This window comes from Nycticebus coucang, chromosome 1 (assembly GCF_027406575.1).
Source record: "Nycticebus coucang isolate mNycCou1 chromosome 1, mNycCou1.pri, whole genome shotgun sequence".
NCBI classification, from domain to species: domain Eukaryota; kingdom Metazoa; phylum Chordata; class Mammalia; order Primates; family Lorisidae; genus Nycticebus; species Nycticebus coucang.
Window position 1 is genome coordinate 158,793,585 of NC_069780.1, and position 16,602 is coordinate 158,810,186.

Sequence of the window (16,602 nt, forward strand, 5' to 3'; positions counted from 1 at the left end):
TTAAGGACACTAATCCCATTCCTAAAAGCTCCACCTTCCTGACCTAATCACCTCCCAAGAGCCCTACTTCTTAATACAATCACGTTGAAGGTCAGAATTTCAACACACGATGTTTGTGGAAACACGAAAGATAATTCAATCTTTACACTCATTTACCTGATGATGCCCTCCAATGGCATCACAAAAGCTTACCTTTTTCAAAAGTGTGTCTTCATCACCTAGCACAGTTTGAAGAATGGACACTTACTAAACACATCCTATGAGCTGATATAGTGAGCAAAAATATAATAAGGCAAGGATCATAACCTTATGCAAACAGAGAATTATGGTGAAGCATAAGATAAAATTAATGACATCATTACTATCCCATTTGTAAGGTAAGTTGTATTGCTTGCTCTTCATCTCCAAAAGCTGAGAATTATTAAAACTGCTCCTGCAAGCAGAAATGTTCAGAGAAAGAACAGGATTCAAGGGCATGTTATTTCCTAATTTGCCTTGTTTGGAGGTGACAGCTCAGCTCTAATAGGACATAGCCAAACAACTACCAAGGGTGTAACTAAAAACACTCAGGCTGCCAGCAAATTGTTTTCCAAAAGAATGATTGGAAAGGACAACAAAACCATGTAAATAAGAAGTGGGAAAGGCACAATAGGTCATCTATCTCTCTCATGAGAATACTCTCTTAATTGCCTTCAATGCTCATCAGGATGAATTTTAAGTACAACCAGTGATGTAAATCCCACCTTTACCCTTGGGAGGCTGTTGTGCAAACCAAAAGTTTTCTTTGCTTCTTCTTGGATAAAATATTTTAAAATATGTCTTTTCTCCAATGTGTGCTACATATTGTATCTTATGCTTCTGTCTTTTAGGTTCTATAAATAAATAAATAAATAGTGATAAAATCTTGGAACAGTAGTTTTCATTTAGATAAGAGTTGGGTTATGAGCATCACATTTACTACCTATTTACAGGTATCCCTAATAATGACAATACTTCTTTCCATTCTATGTTTAATATGTTTTTATTTTATTCTACCAATGTCTAAAACTTAGAAGTAGAACAGAGTCAGGATATGTCACTTCAATAGGTTGAGTCTTAGTAAGAGACTTCAAGAGACTCCTCTTGTTTTTGTTGAGATACAAAGAAAATTTAATGGAATATTGCTTAAATGAACCAACTATATACTAGAACTATAAAATTTTTGCATCATGCAGAATGTTGTATGTTGCTAAAAATAGTCTGGTTCAATAGATCAGGTGATAAGGCAAATGACCTTTTATTTGCAACATTTCCCAAATATCAGTCTTTTGTGCACCTTAAAGTTTGGTCACATAATTTATACCACTGCACCAGTTTTCACTTAATATTTTCTTGAAATGACTTATTTTAATTAAATATTTTTAAGTAATATTTATAACATGATTTAATCCTTATTTTTATCCCCAAATACACAAATGCATATAATTTCAAACATTATTGCAAAACTCTTAACATACCATTTACTCCACATTTTGGAAAAATTGACCTACCATATTGCATTACAAATCTGCAAATAATTTCCTTTTTCTTTCATAAAGGATCCTGACTTTTGAAGCTATTTTCTGATAGCTCCTACCTGTTAAAAATCTGCATTATAGATACAAATAAATATCTATATTTTCAATCTGTTTTACTTAATGCCACTCTGATGTTATTGTTATTTAATTTTAACAAATATAAAGTAATTATAAACATAAATTTAAAAAATAGGCTATGTAGAGTATTTTTTTATGTGATTATAATAAAGGTTCTGCCAAACCTACTTTAATAAGCAGGTAAGATGAATAATTAACAGTACCTAGATAGCAAGAGGTACTCTTTAAAATATTTTGTTCTCTTATGGAAGTAACCATTACCTGAAAATTATGTATGCATATATTTTGTATGACAAATGTTTTAAAAGTTTACGTAAGTCAAACGCATAAATTCTAAATTAGCTATTAATTCAGATAAAATCTTACATTTATGTCTAATTATTTTCTTTGGTTACTATATTGGGTATCTCTGAAAACATTTCTATCTCCAAATTATTTGTTTTTAGAATTTATGTTAAAATTTTATTCAAAAAACAAAACTTGCATGAAAAGAAGATAGACTAATTGTCAATAAACATATGAAAAACTGCTCAACATCTCTAATCATCAGAGAAATGCAAATCAAAACCACAATGAGATATCACTTAACCATAGTGAAAATGGCTTTTATCAAAAAGTTCCAAAACAACAAATGCTGGCCTGGATGTAGAGAGATGCGAACACTCCTGCACTGCTGGTGGGACTGCAAACTAGTACCACCTCTGTGGAAAACAGTATGGAGATTCCTCAAAGCACTAAAAGTAGACCTACCATTTGATCCAGCAATCCCACTACTGGGTTTTCACCCAAAGGAAAAAAAAGTAATTTTACAAAAAATACATCTATACGTTTATAGCAGCACAATTCACAATTGCAAAGATGTAATAGCAACCCAAGTACCCATCATAATTATAATATGTGAGTGTATTAATAAAATGTGGTATATCTGTGCCATGGAGTACTACTCAGCCAGGAATAAATGGTGAACTAATACATTTTGTAACAATGTACATGGAACTGGAAAATTATTGAGGAAAAATATTCTTTAGACACCAATCGAGATTTACAAAACTTGACTGTTATAAAACTGCACTATGGTTATCCTCCAACTGAATTCATTGCCATCTATTATTTTTGTTTATGACCTTTCAGCCAGTTCCCAATCCATGTGACCCTATTTTCATCCAAGGCAATTATGATTAATTTGTAAGCAAAAGCACATAACCCATCGTTTCAAAAGCTTCACTGGAGCCCAAATACGTGATGTCAGTTGTATCCTCTTCATTCAATTAGTTTTGCAATTCTATCAAATGAGCACATTATCATGTTCTGGCATGGTTTGTTCATTATGGACTAAGCTGCTAAAAGCTCAAGATTACCTTCTAACTGCTTACAGATTGGCGGTCAATACTTTCTTCCTTACTTAACTCCATATTGAGATATTGCTTGGTTGTATGCAAACATTTTCCTTGTTTGGACATGTTTCTGTAGAAGAAAACCTGAAACAAAATAACTTGTAGAATCACTTTTTGCAAATCACATAACATATAAATGAGGTATTTTGGGATCTTTGGTCTTTTTTTTAATGTTTCTTTATTTTGACATAAAATTATTTTCACAAGAATTGATAAGGATTTCAGCTTTATTAATTTGTGGGCACTTGTATTTTCAAATAACAATAATACTAGGCTAATTAATGAAAAAATGTTATTTCAGAAGTTTACATGATAAGGCCATGACTCAGAAAGAAAATGAGCTAATTGTAGGCCATGATGGAGTAAATTGATAGGGGCTAGGATGTCTTTGGGAAACATGTTGAAATTCATTTGTAACATGTATTTATATTTAACTTGTTATAAATATTTAGCTGACTGTAATGTCATGCTGGTTGTAAAAGTAAAAAATTTACAATCTTCTAGATTTTCTGGGGCACCAGTAATAATTTCATGGCAGTTATTTTTAAGATCCTCAATAAGCAATAGTTTAAATTATATCAATGATCAAATGTACTGGCTCTCATTTCCATGAAAATCAAATTGCTTGAGGATACATAGACAATCGTACAATGTAGATAAGTTTGTTCCCTTAGTATTCACCTTGGAAATTCTGTTGGTATTTGGCAGTTATATAGGAAATTTCTTTTTCTAAAACATAAATATAAATCAAAAAAAGAGCATTGTACAGCACAACACTTACGTTCAACCTTTCAAAATTATTTACATCTGAGAAACTAGGCATTCCTTTACTGGACTTTCTTTCTGTCTGACGTAATTAAAACACATGTTTGCAAAAAGTTAATTAAAAAAAAACCATTTGCTATTTGGGCATCCACATTTAAAATGTTTTTGGAAACTTCTTGCTTTCTCAATTACCAAAGCTGTTGTTTTCAAAGTGAAAACATCTAAATACTTTGTCTTTTCCTGATCCAATTCAGTAAAAAAGCATTTAATTTACAACTGAAGGAAGCTTTAATATTCTAATCTAATTAACATTTGATCAAATTCCAAGCTAAGACTTGGCCACTAATGACCTTGGCAAATTGAAATTTAAGACATATAAAATGGCCCTGTTCATCGCTCACCTGGTAGAAAGTGGAGTGAAAAGACAATAAGAGAAGAGAAAACTTATTTGATTATTTTCCAATTGAATAGCTAATTTCTGGAGAATTCCACAAAATTATAAAAGAAAAACAATAATGAACTCTTGTGAACTTAAATACACATGACTTACAGGCTAACTGGATATTGTAACAGTTGAGAAGAAACTGAAAATAATGTTTTTAATAGAAATATTAGTTGTAACACTATCTATTTCAAGGGTTGCATTCCCTTCAGATTTGCTTACTGACAATGTGTTTGTTTATTTCCTTCAAGATTCAAATGAAAAACACATGCATAAGGGTGCCCTCAAAATCTCAAAATTTTAATACTTATTTTCAACATTTAATCATGAGAACTCTTTTTATGGTTATGATAAACACATTTCATGATTAAATATTTCCCCACCAAAAGTACTAAAAGGTCTGTGTTATCGTCACGTGAACTAACACACCATGTTAGCTACATGATGATACAATTTTAAAATATTGGCAATGAGGAACAAGGAGGCAACAAAAATAGATCCTAAGGTGGTAAAATGGCCCTTCTCTGCCTAATTCACCTCAGATTCCTATACCTAAAAGCACTCAATTAATATTTATTTAATGAATGCATTAAATGCAGAGAGCATAATTTTTTATTTATTTATTTTTTTCCACTTAGAAGAAAATCTAAATTGCTGGTTTAGTAACAGAAAAATCTAGATTCATGGAAACAAACAAAAAACTGAGTCACTGACGTAAGTATAGTTCTAATTTAAATTCACTGAGAAAAAATGTATTTATTTCCATATGAAAATGCCTTAAAATAAAGTTTCAACTCCTTCTACTTCAAAATACTGTTAATTATTTTAAATGTTCATTTATATAAAAATTTATTTAAGGAAATATCCTCTATTATTATGGATTGCCCCTATGATGATAGCAGCAATACTGAATTTGTTCTCTACAGAGTCCTTAGTACCTAGAACAATATTTGGTGTACATAAAAACTATGATAACAATTTGCAGAACAAATCTATTCATAGGCCTGTATTAGTCAGGGTTCAAGCAGAGAGGAAGAACAAGTAGGGGATATATATTAAGAGATGTGCTAGAAGAAATTGGTTTAGGCAATTGTGGGGACTAGCTAGGCACGTCTAAAAGTCACAGGACAGGCAGTCAAGAAGGGCAAGTTGGTCAGGAACTGCTGTCCACAGGAAGGATTTCTTCTTCATCAGGAAAGCCTCCACTTTTTTCTTACGTCCTTTCAACCAATTGAATCTGACCCACCCAGATTATTTAGGATAATTTCTCTTGTTTGAAGGCAAGTCTGCAAAATACCTTCCTAGAAACACCTCAATTAGTGTTTGAATCACTAGGGACTATGGCCTAGTCTGGTGGACATAGCAAAAGACCTGAGGAAATGGAACATGCACTGCTCTTTCTGGTGGCACATGAGCCGTCACTGGGAATATAAACACAAGTTGATTGTTCATCTTACAGGTGCCGTTTATTGACACTTACTTGGCTCTAAAGCTAATTTGACTTTAAATTTTCCATGTATGTTATCATTTTTAATAATTTTAAGAATCCTATGCTATTGTCCACATTGTACAGAAGAGAAACTTTAAGTTAAAGAAAGACTAAATAATTTTCAATGTTAACCAGCTAGTGAGGGTTGAAACCTGTAATATATATATTCAAAGTCCTAATTCCTAAAAACTATAATCTTGGTATGGCATTATCAAATAGTAATGGGCATATCAAGAAAGAGGAAAAATAACAGAAAAATTCAAGTGTGTCACTTTCGTCAAGAAATTCGGTCTTACTGCAACACACTGTTATTACCCTCTCCACTGCTGTCTGCATCCATCTTGCCCCTCAGCACTCCTGAGAAAATGCTAAAAGAGCATGTAGGTTGGTTAAGATAGTGATTACAAAGATATTAATGATCATCTGTGTCTTCTTGAAATGGAGCATTTTGAAAACCACTAAGATGCTTTTTAAGCCAACAACAGTAGGAAAAACAAACTTTTCTCATGTGTAACTGTCAAAACTTTGCTCAAATTATTATCGCTTTTTATTTAACTTTGTTCAATGCCTGGCTCTGGCTTTTAGCAATTTCTGTAACTAAAAAGTAAGAACAAGATTTCAGCTTTTTAGCATGTGATAAATAATTTCTCCATGACAGTTTTTTATTCTGCTTTCTCTTATTCTGCTTGCCTACCTAGTTTTTTTTTTTTTGCTCCCTAAATTCCTGTTATTATGGAAAACTATCTCAGGTATAGTCTGTTATTCTGAATCACATAGAACTAATGATAAGAAAGATACAAGTGAATTTACCTGTGGAGAATCAAATGGAATACTGTTTATTATAAAGTTTAGTAAGCATCATCCAGTCTAAATGTACGATAAAAACAAATTGATTTTTGAATTTAATAGTGAATCTTGATCTGATCATCATGCCTGTGTAAACCAAAAAATTATAATAATAAAATGACATCTTAAGAAATAGTAATCCATTGTAGCATTTTCATAACAAAACAAAGTCTTTTATTTCTGATATTAAACATCACTTTCTTCTGTTTAGTGTTAGTGTGAGCTATAAGTTCTGTTACTGCTCAAAAGATAGAAATGGGAGAGAGTTAGCAGAAAAGTCCAAATACAGCCCAAAAAGAAGAAAGTCATCCCAAAAGAAAGAAAAATGAAAACAGATGCAGTGTCATCCTCCATTATGTTAGCTCATGCATGGTTCTTGCTAAAGAACAGACATTCAATCTGCTTTGAATTATTTGTCACTTGGCTTCTTTATATTTCCATGCCCTATTCTGCATTTTGTTCACTACTCATTGTGTTATGCAATCTACATTCTGTAAAAATAATGTTAATATATATTCTTACCAATAATTCAACTATGTGTAACCACGTTTAAAACCTTCACAACCCTTGATGTTTTAGACTTTGCAACCAAACTTGATGATTTTCAGGTCCAAGTTCACTTGCTCTTGGCTCAACTGGATGTAAAAACCCAATACATAGGCCTGTAAAGGGCTTATAAAATATTCAAAATGTTTTTTGCGCATCAAATAGCTCTTAAGACAGAACATTTTGATGAGTTTTGTGTAAATGAATCAGAAGCATATGGATTAAATTTACCTTAAAATACTCCTGGGTTTAAGAATTAAGAGAAAATGTGCTTGGCAAAACACATTTTGGGTTTTTCCTAACCCAGAACATTGGAAAAGTAGTTCAAGATGTTTGACGAACCCAAAACATGGCTGGGCTCACCCATCCCTAATTTCCTGTGGTAATAGCAAAGGACAGGCAGAGGCAGATTTTAGGTGAATAAATCTAGTTCAGGTTTTATCATGGTCATCCCAAACTATTAGATAACTTGAGAATGCCTTGCCTCATCTAAATCAGATTTGCACTCTGAGCTTTTTTAAAATCTCTGTTTAAGGACTATAAAATGTGTGTTTTATATGAAGGGTGTGGTTCTGCATGGTTACTGGATAGCAGTTTCTATGTGCCCACTCAATAAAGAACAGAAACCATAAGGATTGTGCCTACCTAGAGAATATCAAGAGATACGCAGAAACATAATTTTTAACCTCAATGACTAGTCCCTTTGATTGAATGAGTAGTTTGTCAATTACTTCTACTTCTAAAATTCAAAGAAACACTCATGGTTTCAATACAAGCAACATGTACAATAATCAATATAACACAATTTGATTTCCTTTTTCGAACATCACCTTTATTTCTATACAAGAAGTGGGCAGCCTATATGAGCAAGTCATTAAACGCTGAGTATGGCAATATACTAAAAAGCGCCATTAATTCCTGATTTAAGGAACTGCCATTAATACCTTAATTATTTTTGTACTTGAATATATGACTAATTTTACTTGTAAGTAAACAAATGCAGAGAAAAATAATTATCATATGCCATCTTTTTTCTTTTTCAATAGATTAACCAGGGAGAGACACTGATCATTGACTCACATTGAATAGATTCCTGTGGCTTAGTAGCACACAGAATTTTGAATTACAGCACAAAACATTCATGTAAAGTCTAGCTAATGTCTTCAGTTAAGATGGTATGTTAAAGATAGCATCTAAAGTGCAAGGTGCATGTGAATTTTTATAACAATATGTAAATGTGAAATATAGTCTTTAGAGTTAATAAAGTTGAATGATATTTTACCATGTCAGACGTGAAGACTAAAGAGTATTTTCCACAAGAAAAAGGTACCAAGTTACAGAGTAATGATAGGCTATTTTCTGTAACATGGTAAGAAATGAGTAAGGAGGTATAAACACTTATTTTTACACATATTTATGCAAAGAGGCTAAATTTTTTAAAATGGCTCTTTTTTTGCTTGCTTCAATAATAGATTACAAAAAAGTGATGTTTGGTTTCAAATTAAAAATCGAGAGAATTGATTCATACATTAGAATGTTTACTGAAAAATATGTATGGATGGAGAATATACCAATTTTAATGACAAAAGTATAACTACAGCATTTTCTAATAACTTAGTCTTCTATCAACCTTAACTTTCTGAAGCTCAGTAACACAAAAGATGTTCTTAGCATCCTAAAGAAATGACACAAATCCCCTACACCAAGGACATGCATTTTGATCCTAGCCTTTCATTCATAGCCTTTTGGGTTCTTATTTATCATACGATTTGCTCAACTGTGGCACAAGTATTTACTGAGCACCCGCTGTGAATAAAGTACGGTTGGATACAGGAGGAGCATAAAGATTATTTATTCAGAATTGTTTTTCCTCAAAAAGTTTATCATATATTGGGTAAATGAAAACATTTAGAAAGCTATTATTAAAAGTAAAACGTCCTCTCTTAGCCACCTGGTGACCGTAGTGATAGTCAGCAATGAGATACGTAGCATGTTCTCTAGGGTGAGTTAGCAAACTTAATTGTCCTCGTACAACAGCTCTCATGGCCACTCTAGGAACAGAATTCCAAAATTGCTTTAAAGGGTGGACTGGGCACAGCATTGGTGCAGAGGTCCCCAAAGGGAGTACTTCGCAGGTGACCATGGTGACGATATTCAGCACCTTTTCTAGGAAGAGTAGGTGAACTTAATTGTCTGACCTCCTGAAGTCATTATAGAAAAAATCCTATGGATTATCAAAAAGAGTTGAAAATAACAGATAAAACAGGTCTAAATGTCAGCAAGAACACTAAGAGCTAACAGTGTTACATGAAGGAAGGAACAGAAAAGTGTACAAAATTAAAGATAAAAATATATTGACTGACAGCGTAACAAAGAATGCCAACAGGAATTCTTTAAACTATGTATTCCGTTTATTTTGTCTGAAAGTGTCAGAATATCTTAACACATTTCACCCATCATGAACTTTGTATGAATTTTATTATTATTTGGAGACAACTGCACAAATGTTATGCGTAAGTCATTATGATATGTATATAACTGAACTAATACAAGTCAAGCAGAGTAGACATAATTTTGTAAAACAGAACAGCCTTGAGACAGTAACTAGGTCTTAGCAGAAGATAATTTCCAGGCAGTCTATGAGGAAGATTCTCAACTAGTTTTAAAAACTCCAACAATAAAAAATAAATAAATTAAATAAAAAAAGAAAAAGTAAGAAAGGATAAATATATAAATACAAATGTTTGTATAAGTACAAGATATACAGGTGAAGAAGAAGATGTATATCTTTGTTGGGAGACATAACAGAAATGAGAGAGGATCTGGTTAATTAACAATTTTGTTTTGTAAAAATTGTCACAACCACTTGATGTAGGCATTTTTAGATTGGACTAACACATTACTTTGCAATACACAATAAAAGTTTTTTATGAAGTTAAAAAAAAAAACCTGAGACTACAGATGTATAGTAACTAAAAGGGATATTTTGAACCTGCTTCCAGCTCAGTCAATATAGATAAATTATGTCGATGTGTGTTCCAAGGACTGCATGTAGCCAAGTAACTAGTAAAATTTGTTAACAGGAGCAGTTTTCTGATATTGAACTTCTGGGAATAGGACTCAGCCAACTTAATTGTTAACAAGCCTTCTAATTGAACATTTTAACTTTTGAATACTACTATTCTAAATTCGATCAGGAATCTTTTTGAACCGAGGACATGGAAAGTTTCTGTAGGTAGCTAGTGAGAAGATATCAAAGAATATCCCCGTCTTATTATAAAAAGTGATACTCTAAGTAATAATGATTTGTAATATTTGCTGGACAAAATGTTGACATATGGACATTACATATGAGAGCCATTTGCTATAATAGTTACATCTGCCATTGCCATTCATCGTAAATAAATGATCTAATTTTTATTTATAAACCAAATATTGGTTTCTATCTTGTTATTTTGTGTATCAGCTTCACATAACTCCTAAAATAGCCAAACTACTCAAGTCCCCTAACACCCGACACTTGATGTCACTTTCTATCAGAACTAAGGAAAAAGTGGGGGAAAAAAATCAAGTAGAAAACAACATCCCCCAAATTACTAACCCCCGGGGCCAACATTATCAAGCCTTTTGGAATGCTTCTCATCAAAAGTGATATTTTTCTAGGTTTCTGGTACAATGTATCAGCAGCTATCGTGGAGTGACATATGCAAATGCAGAATAATAACAAATAGGTAGAAATACAAAGAGAAACAGTGAGAGTGGGGGACCCAAAAAGGAGAATCTGAGATCTGGTAGAAAGGCGGTATTTCTCCCCAGCACCCTATTTAACCCACATCACCTATACTACTAGCATTTTTCACTTTTAACAGATTGTTCCTCGCGTGCTAGTAAGCCCTGCCCCATAATTCACCGCCTCAAACCCACTTACCTACAGCCATACACTTTTTACTCTTTTCCTCTGGTCTGAGAGAAAGAGGTACCCTTGATATCTAAGGTCATATTTCTATTTCTATTCCTACTGTCAAGAAATGTTCATGTTTGTTTCTTTTCTGTAGCTTTATTCCTTCTCAAGCCACCTTCTTAAATCTTTCTACTAGTCACAGGTAAGGTTTTATTAAAAGAAAAATTATTGACATTTATGTTCAGTTACCTCTCATCCATTCTTCAGTTTACTTGTAACTGAGTTCCAGTTCTACTCTGCCAATAAAATGCCCCTTTATCGTTGTCACCAATGGTTAAATACAATGGATTCTTCTTAAATTTGTGTGTACCTTTTTTTCTTCTATTGATAGATAATATTTTACATATTTACGAGATGCATGAGAGTATTTGTTACAGGCATAGAATGTGTAATGATCAAGTCAGAGTATCTGGGGTGTCTGTCCCCTTAAGTATTTATCATTTCTATGTTTTGGGGTCATATCAAGTCTTCGTTTCTATTTACTTTGAAATATACAAAGTAAATACGCACAATATTGCTGTTAAGTATAATTAACCTAGTCTGTTATCAAACCTTAGAACTCACTTCTGCTACCTAACTGTGTGTTTGTTCCTCTTAACCAACCTCTTTTCATCCTCCCTCCTCTGCCCACCCTTACTAATCTCTGGTATCTGTGATTCTATTCTCTGTGTCCATGAGAGCAAGTTATCTAGCTCTTACATGTGGATGAGAACACAGCAGTATTTGTCTTTCTGTGCCTGGAAAATTTTATTTAACATGAAATTCCATCCATGTTTGCTGAAAATGACAGAATTTCATTCTTTTTTTATGAGTGAAGAGTATTTCATTGTGTATTTATACTACATTTTTTTAATTTGTTTTCTATTGATGGACAATTAGGTTGAGTCCACACCTTTGCTATTGAGACTAATGCTACAATAAACCTGAGAGTGCAAGTGTCTTTTTGATACATTGATTTTTTTTTCCCCCTTTTGATAGATACCCAGTAGTGGAATTGCTGGATTGAAGCGTATTTCTATTTTTAACTCTTTGGGAAATCTCCATTTCCATAGTGTTTTTCCATAGTGATTGTACTAATTTACATTCCCACCAACAGTGTATAAAAATTCCGTTTTCTCCATATTCTTGCCAGTATCTATTATTTTTTGTTTTTGATAATAGCCATCTTAATTGGGGTGAGATGATATCTCATTGAGGTTTTGATTTACATTTCCCTGATCATTAGCAATGTTGAGCATTTTATCTCTATCTGTTGGTCATTTGTATGTTTTCTTTTCAGAAATTTTATTCACATCTTTTCCCCATTTTTAATGGGATTGTTTGATTTTTTTTTTTTTTTTTTTACTGTTGAGTTCTGTGTATGTTCTGGATATTAATCTCCTGTGGATGACTCATATGGAACCAAAAAAGAGCCAGAATAGCCAAAGTAATCCTTACCAAAACAACAAACTGCATCACACTACCTGATTTCTAACAGATTATATATAATACAATGCTCTGGTAACCAAAATATCATGGTATTGTTATAAAAATAGATCAACAGAACAGAATATAGAAGCATAAATAAATGTATGAATTTATAGCCAACTGATATTTGACACAGTTGCCAAGAATATATGTTGAGGAAGAAACACCATTCCCAGATAAATGGCGCTGGGAAAACTATATAACTATTTGCAGAAGAATAAACTGAAGCCCTATCTCTAATCGTATACATAAATCAACTTAACATGGATTAAAAACTTAAAGGTAAGACCTGAAACTATAAAATCATTAGAAGAAATAAGTCAGAGAAAACTCTTCAGAACTTGCATGTATATTTAATTCTAATGTATTAATTTTACTTCTGAAAAATCTCAAATGACAAAATTATCTATTTAATTAAGCTGACCACTATTAGTTGGGAAAAATGTTGCACTCCATTTCTTGCTTGCATGAAATCTGGCCAAATAGTTTAAAACTACAGTTTTAAGGGTCATTATTGTGCTAAATTATAAACATGTATACATATTGGGGACAAGAATGCTTATAGTGGTGGATACAGTCCCACATATTAGGGTATCAAAGCAGGAGCAGATGTAGCCTCATACACGACAGCTGAATATTTTGGTGCCTTTGATGTGTTATACACTAATTCCAGTAATAACCCATGATCTATAAATTCCTGCTTCCTTTTACAGTTCACTGATTTGACAAACTGTCATAGAGCTTACCAGTTTCCTAGTGTTATGTTGAGCTGGAATTTATCTATAGTAAGCTATATTCTTTGCCTTTATGTGAAGCATAATGTGTTTTTAAATTATTAGAGGAATTTCTGTTTCATCATGTTACAATTCTTTGACTTTCCTTCATATTCAAGTGAAAAATGAGAGAGTAACAAGTTCTCTACGCATGGCTCACCATCCCTGGTCAATCACAGGCTATAAAGAAAATGTTCAGTTCATATTATTCTCTGGTTTCTGGAAAATTACTTTTAAGTGACTATGCTTACCTCATAACAAATGTTCTGGCTTTTCAGAGATAAACACAAAAGGCACAGCCATCTATTAAAACAATAGTAATAATACTCTCAATTATCCAAGGACTTATTTTCACCATTTTTATCCTATTTTGGACTCTTTAATTTCTCATTCTTCCTCCTGCTGTCTATGTATTGATCAATAGATATATCTTGATGTTGAGTATGTGAATTCACATAAGTTTAACATGAACATGGCAATTAGTATCAGGTAATAAGGAATGAAAAATATTTGACTTTATATTCATAGTTTGTTACACTGATTTTAATTTACTTTTTCAAATTTTCATGTAACAATAAAGGATCCTTTTAGCTTGCCTGTCTCTTTGAGCTCTACCAGAACATGACAACAGTTTAACGTTGGGAAGCACTAGGTTTAAATTCAGGCAAAGAGGACTCACATACAATGGCCCAATCTACATTTTCAAGATATTCTGGTGATTGGCATATGATGCTCTCATGGCATTAATAAAAAAGCTTAGGATTTAGACAAAGTAACCTATTAAACCCTTGGGGAGATACAGTGACAAAGCAGTTAGGAGTGGAGAATGACTGCTGCCATCACCTATAGCTTCAGTCCTGCCTCTCCTGCTCACTATCTGTATGTCCTTGAAAACATTGTCTAAGCTCTTAAAGCCCTTTCTTTTCCTTCTAAAGTGAGTAGTAACAATCATCACATATTTTGGGGTTAACTAAAATACCCGCAAACCCTTATCACCAAGACTGACACACGGTACATGTTCAAAAAATAGGTCTCATGATGGTAGCAATAATAATCATAGAATTAATAGTGATGATGATTAAAAAAATAGTGATGATGATGATTATATTCTTTTCTGATAAATTATTAGGACCATATTTTAATATAAAAATTACAACAATAATAAAATGGCTAATAACTATCAAATTCTTGAACACTTAGTAATTGCCAGGTACTTACTATTCAATGCACTTTCAGTACATCATCTTATTTAATAACTTGAGCTCTGAAGCAAATGTATTATTATTAGTTACCCATTTTCAGTTGAGAAAATGGAAGTACAGTAAGATAAAGCACACCTAGAATTACAGGCATTGTAAATGTCGGAGCATGTACTCTTGAAGATTTGGGAAGCTGTGTCATGAAAAATAACTTCCATGGAGAAAGATATATGTGATGCCATTAAATGCAGTGTTATGTGTGTGTTCAAGAACATTTGCAGAAGCAAAGAGGAAGGGAATAATGGCTGTTTCTAAGGGGAACAGGGATGGATCGTTGAATACAGATGGTGAGCTGGCTTTTGAAGCATGAACAGAAATGTTTTAGGATAAAATGAGGAAGGAAATTCTAAACAAAGGAAAGAGCAATGAAAAAGGCACAGAAGTGAAAGAGCACACTTCCAGGAAACTTTAAAATTCCTAGAACACAAATTCAGAGAGTAGAAGTGGATGACATGCGGAGCTTACATGCAATGGTAAGGCTGCTGTGCTTTTGTAAAGGCAGTTGTTACTGTAAGATCTTGGGAAAAGAAGTGATACGAAATAATTTGCTTTTTAGAAAAATCATTCTAACAGGAGATTTGAAGATTTGCTTGACTAAGAACAAAACCAATGACTTAGAAATGAAAACTCAGGAGATTGCCATTTATGGAAAAGAAAGACAACATGTTCTCTGAAGTTCTGAAAGGAAGCCTTGGAGTCAATGACTGTGAAGTACTGTTACTGTGAGGCTGCCTGGGGTCAAAATTAAAAAGGGCCGTTACCAATCATTACTTCTTAATATTACTCCTTAAGACCTTCCTCCCTTGAGCCCCTCATGGCAGTTTTAAATTAGTTCATTCAACAAATATTTATTAAACACTTAAACCCTATGACATGCTGGGCATAAACCAATGACATTAGTCTGGGCACGGTGGCCCACGCCTATAATCCTAGTACTTTGGGAACCCGAGGTGAGTGGACGACCTGAGCCTCAGGACTTTGAAACCACCCTGAGCAAGAGCAAGACGCCCTTCTACTAAACTAGAAAAGACGCCTTTCTACTAAACTAGAAGCAAGTCTACTAGCAAGATGCCTTTCTACTAAAACTAGAAAAACTTGCTGGGATTTTTGATGGGTGCCTTATAGTCCCAGTTACTCAGGAGCTGAGACCAGGGGATCTCCTGAGCTCAAGATTTTGAGGTTGCTATGAGCTATGATGCCACAGCACTCTGCCCAGGAAAATGGAGTGAGATTCTGTCTCAAAAAAAATTAAAACATGGCGTCAGAGAATATTTGCATCCTGATACATTTCAAAATGTAGCAAAGAGGCTAAATATTAAACAATAAACACCCAGCCACTTTGAAGCCATAGAAATAGCGACAATGAGCTAGTCTACTGGGAGCAAGTTGTTTTTACTGTGACATATTAGACAAACCATGCCTGAAGAAGAGACTTTCAAACTGAAACCTGGAATTTCAGAGGGATGAGGGAGTGTGATGCCATGAGGCATGGAGGAGAGTGCCTCTTCCAGAGCCTAGAAAACAGCCCAGATCCAGTGTGTAGGCTCTTTCAGCAGAAGGACCAAAGAAACCCTAGCTATCCACGGGGTCACCTTGTGTTTCCTGAATTTGAGAAGAGTGAGTGGGAGAGAGGGAAATCATGTTTCTAGTAAGGAAAAGGAAAGGCCATTACTAGGCAAAAAATAGACCAAGTTCACACTGAAAAGACACATATATCCAAATTATATCCATATATATTATATATTGTACATGTATTTTACACACACACACAGTCATACATTCAGGTACGTGGATATTAGTTTACAATATAAAGCATATTTATGAATGGATTATGGTCAAAATTTGGAAAGCTGCTGACCTGGGTCTGAACCAGTTTCTTAGTATAGGGAGTGGTAGAATAACTTCAATAAAAAGTGTGTGCCCTGGTAGCCCAACACAATCTAGTCAAAGACAAAATGTCCAGGCAAAGAAAGAGAATAATAGATAACAAATTAAGTATTACTGGACAGTGCCTCGTGAATCTGTG